At 47.1% G+C, this 10,796-nt stretch overlaps 1 non-coding gene across 1 annotated transcript; it reads right to left on the bottom strand.

Annotated features, from left to right (window-relative positions):
- Positions 1-6,509: 6,509 nt before the first annotated feature.
- Positions 6,510-6,584, bottom strand: Trnas-cga (transfer RNA serine (anticodon CGA)). The gene has a single exon. It is a non-coding gene; the product is annotated as a tRNA-Ser (tRNA).
- Between the last annotated feature and the right edge of the window lie 4,212 nt (positions 6,585-10,796).

Here is a 10,796-nt window from a genome sequence, read left to right as displayed (position 1 = left end):
TCATTTGTTACGCCCATCCGGCTTGGATCTCCGCCCCCCTACCTTTTATAAATCCCTTCAAATCCTTGAACGCCATGCTCTCCGCCTCGCGTATCGCATCCATCTCCCCTTGCCCACACGGATCCTGTACGATCTCACCTCCTCCTTTTCCTTGAAAGAATACGGATCCTTTACACTTCCCGTAAACTCGATCCTCCTCACCCGCTTGTCTCGCCCATCCTCTCCCACACCCACCTGCTGCCGCGCCTGTATTCCCAGGTCCCACCTGGTCTCCATCTCTCCACCCTCCTTACCCTCTCCCAAGGTGGCTTCCGCCAGCTCCCCCTCCCTGATGATGTCCTCCTCCCCTCCGTCTACCCCTCCTATCAACTTTGATCCTCCCCCCCACTTCCTGTGTCTTTTCCTTTAGGCACCTTCCCTCCCTTCTCTCTCCTTTCCCCCCATCCCCCTTCCTCCACCACTCTTCCCCCGGGCTTCCCCTCCCCTTCCAACCTTCCCCCTATCTCCCCTGCCCGTGGCATCTCTGTTCTCCCCTCGCCCTCTCCCTCTCCCACCCCCCTTCTCCTCTCTTGGCAGGTCCCAGACTCGCACACACTCAGTGAACATTCGCGCACCGGAGATCATCGCCATCAGTGTCTCGTGTGTGTGCCTTCGTTTTGTGCTTAGTGTTCTTTCGTCGTCACACCACCACTGTTCACGTGTACCGTCGCCGTCGTCCATGCTATGTGCGTCGTGTCACCTAGTGTTAGTGATTTTTCTCGTCCAGCGTGTTTTTTGTTTTTCGTGTCTACAGTTTTTGCCCGCCGTTTTTATTGTCTATATGTAATGCTTATTGCACCTTTCAAGGCTGAAGCGCAGCGTAATATGCTGGCGTAATATGCTGCTGCCAGCCCACCTTTGTATAAGGTGAACAAAATAACAATAAAGGAAAAAAAATCACCGTATTCCTGGCTCTATATCCTACCCTTCAACGGTCCTAACGTACCCTCCAAACCCACCTTAACCAGTTCACCAGTTGGTGTAACCGGTGATTCCTCCATCTCAACCCCTCCAAAACCCAGGAAATCATCATAGGCCGCACCACTCGCTCTTTTCGTCTCAATGATTTCTACCTCACCCTGTATGGTCGTCCCATCCAGCTCACCCCCACCCTGCAATACCTTGGCCTCACCCTCGATCGACACCTCACCTAGACCCCTGATCTCCAGATCATCCAGCAGAAATCCCATTCCTGCGCCTCAGCCTTCTGAAACTCCTGTCTGTCCATACATGGGGATTGCATCCTTCTACCATTCTCCATATCTACAAATCCTTCATCCGTCCTATCCTCTGTTATGCCAGCAATGCCTGGATCTCCTCCCCCACCCGCTTTTACAAGGCCCTCCAAATCCTTGAACGCCATGCGCTCCGCCTTGCCTTCCGTATCCACCTTCCTTCCCCAACACGGCTCCTGCTCCCTGCCGCCATTGGATAAGCAGCTGCCAGAAGAAAGTCGTATACTCCTAGCTCACTCATTTGTTACATAGTTTAATTCTTAATTTTTTACGTGTTTTTGGTACTTGCATTGTTTAATTCCTAAATTTCGGGCGTATTATAGTATTTGAGAGTTGTAGCACCGCGATTTAGTACCTGAATAGTGCAAAATCGCGTAGTCTCCTTCCGCCGCCAAGCAGTGTGTCAGCAGTGCGCAAGTAGCAGCATTACTGCATTTACTAGGCAATCTTGTATTTTAATAACCGTTTAAATTTTGTGTCGATAAGTTAGTGCTCTCTGTAGATTAATTCAGACCTTTTTTTTTTTTTACAACAGTTTTTAGCATGGATAGGGACTGCAACTGCTGTGTTCGGATGCAGGCTGGGTTGGCATCCCTTCGCTCCCAGCTTCAGGCAGTGTTGGCTTCGGTTACACAGCTTGAGGCTGTTGCCAATGGGCATCACTGTGGGGGTCCGGATGGGGGATTGTCAGGGATGGCCAGCTCGTCCCACGCATCCCCCGATCGGACTACGACTGTGGCTGCCCGGGATACTGGCCACATTAAGGCTGATCCCTCACCTGTGGTAGAGTGGGAGGTCGTCTCGAGGTGTGGCAGAGGCGAAAGACATTCCGGAGGGCTGAACGGAAGGCCTCCCCAGTTTGTCTGACGAACTGGTTTCAGGCTCTGTCTCCGGCTGATACTGATGTTCGGCCAGAGATGGCCGATTGTCCTGTTCCAGAGGTTGCCCCTCAGTCTGCAAGTTCCGGGCAGTCGCAGACGGTGAGCTTACTGGTAGTTGGGAGCTCCAACGTCAGGCGCGTAATGGGGCCCCTTAGGGATATGGCAGTATGAGAGGGGAAGAAAACCAATGTGCTCCGTGTGTGCATACCCAGGGGAGTCATTCCAGATGTGGAAAGGGTCCTTCCGGATGCCATGAGGGTACAGGGTGCACCCATCTGCAGGTGGTCTCTTATGTCGGCACCAATGATGTGCGTCGCTATGGATCGGAGGAAACAATGTCTAGCTTCCAGCGGCTATCTGATTTGGTGAAGACTGCCAGTCTCGCTAGTAGGATGAAAGCACAGCTCACCATCTGCAGCATCGTCGACAGGACTGACTGCGGACCTTTGGTACAGAGCCGAGTGGAGGGTCTAAATCAGAGGCTGAGACGGTTCTGCGACCGTGTGGGCTGCAGATTCCTCGACTTGCGCCACAGGGTGGTGGGGTTGCGGGTTCCGCTGGATAGGTGAGGAGTCCACTACACGCAGCAAGTGGCTACACGGGTAGCAGGGGTTGTGTGGCGTGGACTGGCCGGTTTTTTACGTTAGATGGCCTCGGGCAAGTACAGAAAGGGCAACAGCCTCAAAGGGTGTGGGGCAAAGTCAGGACATGCGGGGACCAAGCAGCAATCGGTATTGTAATTGTAAACTGTCGAAGCTGCATTGGTAAAGTACCGCAACTTCAAGAACTGATAGAAAGCACCGAAGCTGAAATCGTTATAGGTACAGAAAGCTGGCTGAAGCCAGAGATAAATTCAGCCGAAATTTTTACAAAGGCACAAATGGTGTTCAGAAAGGATAGATTGCATGCAACCAATGGCGGCCTATTTGTCGCTGTTAGTAGAAGTTTATCCTGTAGTGAAGTTGAAGTGGATAGTTCCTGTGAAATATTATGGGTGGAGGTTACACTCAACAACCAAGCTAGGTTATTAATTGGCTCCTTTTACCGACCTCCCGACTCAGCAGCGCTAGTGGCAGAAAACCTGAGAGAAAATTTGGAATACATTGCACATAAATTTTCTCAGCGTATTATAGTCTTAGTTGGAGATTTCAATTTACCAGATATAGACTGGGACATGCAGATATTTAGGACGGGTGGTAGGGACAGTGTATCGAGTGACATTACACTGAGTGCACTATCCGAAAATTACCTCAAGCAATTAAACAGAGAACCAACTCGTTTAGATATCATCTTGGACCTACTGATAACAAGCAGACCCGAAATTTTCGACTCTGTAAGTGCAGAACAGGGAATCAGTGATCATAAGGCCGTTGCAGCATCCCTGAATATGGAAGTTAATAGGAATATAAAAAAGGGAGGAAGGTTCACCTGTTTAGCAAGAGTAATAGAAGGCAGATTTCAGACTACCTAACAGATCAAAACGAAAATTTCTGTTCCGACACTGACAATGTTGAGTGTTTATGGAATAAGTTTAAGGCAATTGTAAAATGCGTTTTAGACAGGTACGCGCAGAGTAAAACTGTGAGGGACGAGAAAAACCCACTGTGGTTCAACAACAAAGATAGGAAACTACTGCGAAAGCAAAGAGAGCATCACTGCAAGTTTAAACGCAGCCAAAACCTCTCAGACAAACAGAAGCTAAACGATGTCAAAGTTAGCGTAAGGAGGGCTATGTGTGAAGCGTTCAGTGAATTCGAAAGTAAAATTCCTCCTCACCCCACACCCTCCATCTCCTTCATCAGAGCAATTTCCAGCACCTCCCCCTCCCGGATGATGAACTTCGCCGTGACATCTGCCCTTCCTTCCAACTATAACCTGGCCTTGTTCCCCCACCCCTCCCCAGGGCCCTCTTTTTCCTCTCCCCTCCTTCTCCCAGAGCGGATTTTCCTCCTCCCCCCCCCCCTGAGACCCTGCACCCCACACCTGCCTCTTTCCTTCCCACATCCCTCCCTACCTGGTCCTCTTCAGCATGCCCCCCACCCATCTCCCCCCTCTCTTCTCCTCCCTCCCTCCCTTCTTCCGGTCTCCCTCATCTCCTTGCACCTGGCAGACCCTCCGTTTCGATCATAGTCAGTGTGCCACGTCAGTGTTGTGTTTGGTGCTGTTTCTCCTGTGCGTCAAGAGGTGTGATTTTAATTGTGTACTGCCTTGTGGTTCGCTGTCAGTGTTTGTTATGTGCTACGCCATCCGTTGATACTTTTTATGCTCTGGTCATACTGTGCATTGTGTTCTTCTAATTGTCACAGTGTGTGGCTTTTTGTGTGTGCTACTTTTTTACAGTTTTTTTATCTCTATTTTACAGTCGCCCCTTTTCTTCTATTGCCTTCCATGATGTTCCCCCTTTTCTATATCTATGTTCACCATATTCTCTCCTTTGTATATTTTTCACTGTCTTCTATTGCTTGTTCTATGTCTTTCGGCTGAAGAGTAGTGCATATGCTGCTGCCAGCCCGCCCCGATGGGGAATTGAAATACAACAAAGAAAAAAAAATCATTCCATCACAGGAAACGGAAGAAAATATTTACATGTATTAGATCATAGCAGAATGCATGTATTAAGCCTGGTAGCAAAGGGTTATGCAGGATAACGTGACAGTGAGGAGTGGGTAGCTAGCACAGCGCCGCACGCTGTGAGCGAGATGCAACCGAAGGATGTTGCGGAAGGCAATGGCGTCACAGCGAGCAGCGGGCGAAGTGTCCACACGTCCGGGTGTCGCTCGCCGCGACCGAGTTCAGCCGGTTCCAGCTGGCAGGAGTCCAGTGGGGTGGTGAGCCGAAAGCGGTGGCGCAAAGAACCTTCGGGACCAGGTGGTGACTAACATTGGCGGCCGAGGCAAATACTCGTCTGGTGCGGCGGATCGTGTCGCTGAAGAGATTCCCACAACCTGCGAGAGCTATTGCGACTGGTATGCTGGTACGCTGCGACACGTAAACCTGTTATAGTCGGCAATTCATAACAGAACTGCTCAGCTACATCCTGAGACCTTTAATATCCGCTTCTCTTGGTGAACCCAGTATCTTATACCCATATTGGGCCAACAAGTATTTCTGTGGTAGCCAACCTCAATCGATATAACCTCTATTCTCGTCGAAGAACTCCCTATTTGCTGTCTGCTGCAACTAATGGTACAGCTCAGCTTACCCAGTTTTCTTTTTAAAAAAAAACCTTTGCCTGCTAGGTTGTCGACCACATTGTCCATCAAATTCCTGTTCTGCTCAGGGGAGAACAATCATCACTATCAAAGCACTGTTAAAGCGATATCAGCGACCAGCACCAGCTGCATCCGCACACACCTTCGAGATACTGATGACTGCTGTTCCGGATCACACGCCGGTAGTCCAGTAGCAACGATGCTGGAGAAGCTTAGACATGATCGGTTGAGTATGGTGACGTCAAGGCGCAATGGTCGCCTCTCTCTGAATTATCAAGGACTAGAAGGAGGCCCACCTGTTGTCCTCTGCATTGCGTGTCACAGCTAGCGACGTGCCCATGTTACTAAGCTCAACAAGACGGCTGCGTCGGACAATCCTGCGTAATCTGCAACTATGTTAAGAGATCCCCCAGTTACTCGAGTGTCAGCGAAACAGTGCACGTGTAACGTTCAACAGAAGTTTTTCTAAAGGACAAATGAGGGTCATATTTGTTTGAATGTTTCTAAAATGTTTATTTTACTTATTGACCTTGTTGTGTTATGAATTCCATGTCTCATGTATATTTTATCAGTGACCTGTATCAAGTGTGTGAAATTGCACACGTTAGATCGTATGGACACCACCAAAAACTGCGCTTGATTACGTCCACATTTTGTTGTGCCTGCCCGAAACGTGCAGCTATTGCGTTCACTCACCAGGTCGGACGAACTACATACAATACTCACAGAATTATTTAAGTAATCCAGGAACATGGGTAGACAAGAAATTTCTCTGATTATTTATTAATTTGATGTTCAACATTTAACAGGCCTAACTAAAGTCATGTTGTTCAACATTGGATTTCTTTGTTTGTTTCTGGTCAGTGGCACGATAAATTCAATCACACCTACGGCGCCAATGTACAAATCTTCATTATAGATGTTCTCAATGTCAACCCAGAAATTACAGTTTACACAGTACACATTTCGTAGACACAAATATGACATTCAGTCACATGATCTTGTAACATGAATGGGCACGGAAGCAATGTTAGTGTCAGGCAGAGTAAGTTTTCACAATATACTGTTTAAAGTTATACTAACTATGACCTGCGAGTCAAAATTTGTTTTTCATTTGAAACTTCCTGGGAGATTAAAACTGTATGCCCGACCGAGACTCGAACTCGGGACCTTTGCCTTTCGCGGGCAAGTGCTCTACCAACTGAGCTACCGAAGCACGACTCACGTCCGGTACTCACAGCTTTACTTCTGCCAGTATCCGTCTCCTACCTTCCAAACTTTACAGAAGCTCTTCTGCGAACAGTTTTAATCTGCCAGGAAGTTTCATATCAGCGCACACTCCGCTGCAGAGTGAAAATCTCATTCTGTTTTTCATTTATTTGTTAACATTGCATAATATCAAATTACGTGCCTTCTACATGATCCAGTAGTAAACATAAGGTTAGGGTGGTCTCCTTGGATTTGAATCTAATTCAGTGAATGTGGTATTAATAATCAGATGATTTTGCTAAGGAAGAAGTGTCTATTGACCCTTGACAATCTGGACTGCTCTTCAGGCAGGCAAGGGGTTGAGCAAACTAGTGGAGATGTGGAGGATAAAATTTTGCTTCTGACTGCTCCACTACCAACCTTAAGAGTATCAACGTTTCTGTAAAATTTTAAATAGAATGAGAGCTGGGGGGGGGGGGGGCCGTCGTTATGGTACATCGCAGGCAATTCTGCGTGGTGTTTTCATCGACATTAGAGTGTGATTTTGTAATTCAGAGACTGACAATAGAGCAAATCGGAATAAGGACGTTCACTGATGAATGGCATCACGGTGACGTACGGTGCTCTATGTAATTTTCATTTCTTTCCTGTATTAACTATGTGACAGGCTCACTGGTTTATGAATGTTTTTAGTGGCCATGCACATATACAGCTCGTGAAAGAGAGAACGCTACGGCCAAATGGAATCGACCGAGAACAAAGACCGGCGACCTGGGTGCTGGAATCTTTCTTTATTTCTCAAGCCCTCTGTTGTGAGGCTAACGACAGAGGCGGGAAACGCGCGATTAGCGTCATGGTGTGTAACATCAACAGCACAGTGCTGAAGTCAATGCGTTTTGCTAGTAGAAGAGATTTTTCCGTCGTAATTGGTGTCTGAAGGAGATGCCGTATTTTGGCGAGATTCTCTAGCTGGAGTCTACATCTACATCTACATCCATACTCCGCAATCCACCTGACGGTATGTGGCGGAGGGTACCCTGAGTACCTCTATCGGTTCTCCCTTCTATTCCAGTCCCGTATTGTTCGTGGTAAGAAGGATTGTCGGTATGCTTCTGTGTAGGCTCTAATCTCTCTGATTTTATACTCATGGTCTCTTCGCGAGATATACGTAGGAGGGAGCAATATACTGCTTGACTCTTCGGTGAAGGTATGTTCTCGAAACTTTAACAAAAGCCCTTACCGAGCTACTGAGCGTCTCTCCTGCAGAGTCTTCCACTGAAGTTATCATCTCCGTAACGCTTTCGCGATTACTAAATGATCCTGTAACGAAGCGCGCTGCTCTCCGTTGGATCTTCTCTATCTCTTCCATCAACCCTATCTGGTACGGATCCCACACTGTTGAGCAGTATTCAAGCAGTGGGCGAACAAGCGTACTGTAAGCTACTTCCTTTGTTTTCGGATTGCATTTCCTTAGGATTCTTCCAATGAATCTCAGTCTGGCATCTGCTTTACCGACGATCAACTTTATATGATCATTCCATTTTAAATCACTCCTAATGCGTACTCCCAGATAATTTATGGAATTAAGTGCTTCCAGTTGCTGACCTGCTATTTTGTAGCTAAATGTATTCGCAGCACATTACACTTGTCTACATTGAGATTCAATTGCCATTCCCTGCACCATGCGTCAATTCGCTGCAGATCCTCGTGCAATTCAGTACAATTTTTCATTGTTGCAACCTCTCGATACACCACAGCATCATCTGCAAAAAGCCTCAGTGAACTTCCGATGTCATCCACAAGGTCATTTATGTATATTGTGAATAGCAACGGTCCTATGACACTCCACTGCGGCACACCTGAAATCACTCTTACTTCGGAAGACTTCCCTCCATCGAGAATGACATGCTGCGTTCTGTTATCTAGGAACTCCTCAATCCAATCGCACAATTGCTCTGATAGTCCGTATGCTCTTACTTTGTTCATTAAACGACTGTGGGGAACTGTGTCAAACGCCTTGCGGAAGTCACGGCATCTACCTGTGAACCCATGTCTATGGCCTTCTGAGTCTCGTGGACGAATAGCGCGAGCTGGGTTTCACACGACCGTCTTTTTCGAAACCCATGCTGATTCCTACAGAGTAGATTTCTAGTCTCCAGAAAAGTCATTATACTCGAACATAATACGTGTTCCAAAATTCTACAACTGATCGACGTTAGAGATATAGGTCTATAGCTCTGCACATCTGTTCGACGTCCTTCTTGAAAACGGGGATGACCTGTGCCCTTTTCCAATCCTTTGGAACGCTACGCTCTTCTAGAGACCTACGGTACACCGCTGCAAGAAGGGGGGCAAGTTCCTTCGCGTACTCTGTGTAAAATCGAACTGGTATCCCATCAGGTCCAGCGGCCTTTTTCTTTTGGGCGATTTGAATTGTTTCTCTATCCCTCTGTCGTCTATTTCGATATCTACCATTTTGTCATCTGTGCCACAATCTAGAGAAGGAACTACAGTGCAGTCTTCCTCTGTGAAACAGCTTTGGAAGAAGACATTTAGTATTTCGGCCTTTAGTCTGTCATCCTCTGTTTCAGTACCATTTTGGTCACAGAGTGTCTGGACATTTTGTTTTGATCCACCTACCGCTTTGACATAGGACCAAAATTTCTTAGGATTTTCTGCCAAGTCAGTACATAGAACTTTACTTTTGAATTCATTGAACGCCTCTCGCATAGCCCTCCTCACACTACATTTAGCTTCGCGTAATTTTTGTTTGTCTGCAAGGCTTTGGCTATGTTTATGTTTGCTGTGAAGTTCCCTTTGCTTCCGCAGCAGTTTTCTAACTCGGTTGTTGCACCACGGTGGCTCTTTTCCATCTCTTACGATCTTGCTTGGCACATACTCAACTAACACATATTGTACGATGGTTTTGAACTTTGTCCACTGATCCTCAACACTATCTGTGCTTGAGACAAAACTTTTGTGTTGAACCATCAAGTACTCTGAAATCTGCTTTTTGTCACTTTTGCTAAACAGAAAAATCTTCCTACCTTTTTTAATATTTCTATTTAAGGCTGAAATCATAGATGCAGTAAGCACTTTATGATCGCTGATTCCCTATTCTGCATTAACTGATTCAAATAGTTCGGGTCTGTTTGTCACCAGAAGGTCTAATATGTTATCGCCACGAGTCGGTTCTCTGTTTAACTGCTCAAGGTAGTTTTCAGATAAAGCACTTAAAAAAATTTCACTGGATTCTTTTTCCCTGCCGCCCGTTATGAACGTTTGAGTCTCACAGTCTATATCCGGCAAATTATTTCTCCACCCAGAATTATAACATGGTGGGGAAATCTACTTGAAATATTTTCCAAATTATTCTTCAGGTGCTCAGCCACAACAGCTGCTGAGCCCGGGGGCCTATAGAGACATCCAATTACTGTGTCTGAGCCTGCTTTAACCGTGACCTTCACCCAAATCATCTCACAATTCGGATCTCCGTGAATTTCCTGCGATACTATTGCACTTCTTATCGCTATAAACACGCGTCCCCCTTCCTGTCCAGCCTGTCTCTGCGGTATACATTCCAATCTGAGTTTAGGATTTCATTACTGTTTACGTCTGGTTTCAGCCAACTTTCTGTCCCTAGTACTATATGGGCATTGTGACCGTTTATTAATGAGAGCAGTTCTGGGACCTTTCTATAGACGCTCCTGCAATTTACTATTAGCACATTGATATTGTTATTCCCTGTTGCATTTTGGCTACTACTACCTTGCCGCGTCTCAGGAGGCGTCTTGTCGGGCCTAGGGAGGGAATTCTCTAACCTAAAAAACCCACATGTACTCCGCTACCCTTGTAGCCGCTTCCGGTGTGAAGTGCACGCCTGACCTATTCAGGGGGACCCTACATTTCTCCACCTGATAGCGGAGGTCGAGAAATTTGCACCCCAGCTCTCCGCAGAATCGTTTGAGCCTCTGGTTTAAGCCTTCCACTCGGCTCCAAACCAGAGGATCACGATCGGTTCTGGGAACGATACTACAAATAGTTAGCTCTGATTCCACCCTGCGAGCGAGGCTTTCCGCCTTCACCAATTCCGCCAACCGCCTGTACGAACTGAGGATGACCTCTGAACCCAGATGGCAGGAGTCATTGGTGCCGACATGAGCAACAATTTGCAGTCGGGTGCACCCAGTGCCTTCTATCGCCGCCGGTAGGACCTCCTC

The sequence above is a fragment of the Schistocerca gregaria genome, chromosome X, assembly GCF_023897955.1.
Source record: "Schistocerca gregaria isolate iqSchGreg1 chromosome X, iqSchGreg1.2, whole genome shotgun sequence".
In the NCBI taxonomy this organism is placed as follows: domain Eukaryota; kingdom Metazoa; phylum Arthropoda; class Insecta; order Orthoptera; family Acrididae; genus Schistocerca; species Schistocerca gregaria.
The sequence above is the reverse complement of the archived record's forward strand: the minus strand, read 5'-3'. Positions and strand labels throughout refer to the sequence as shown.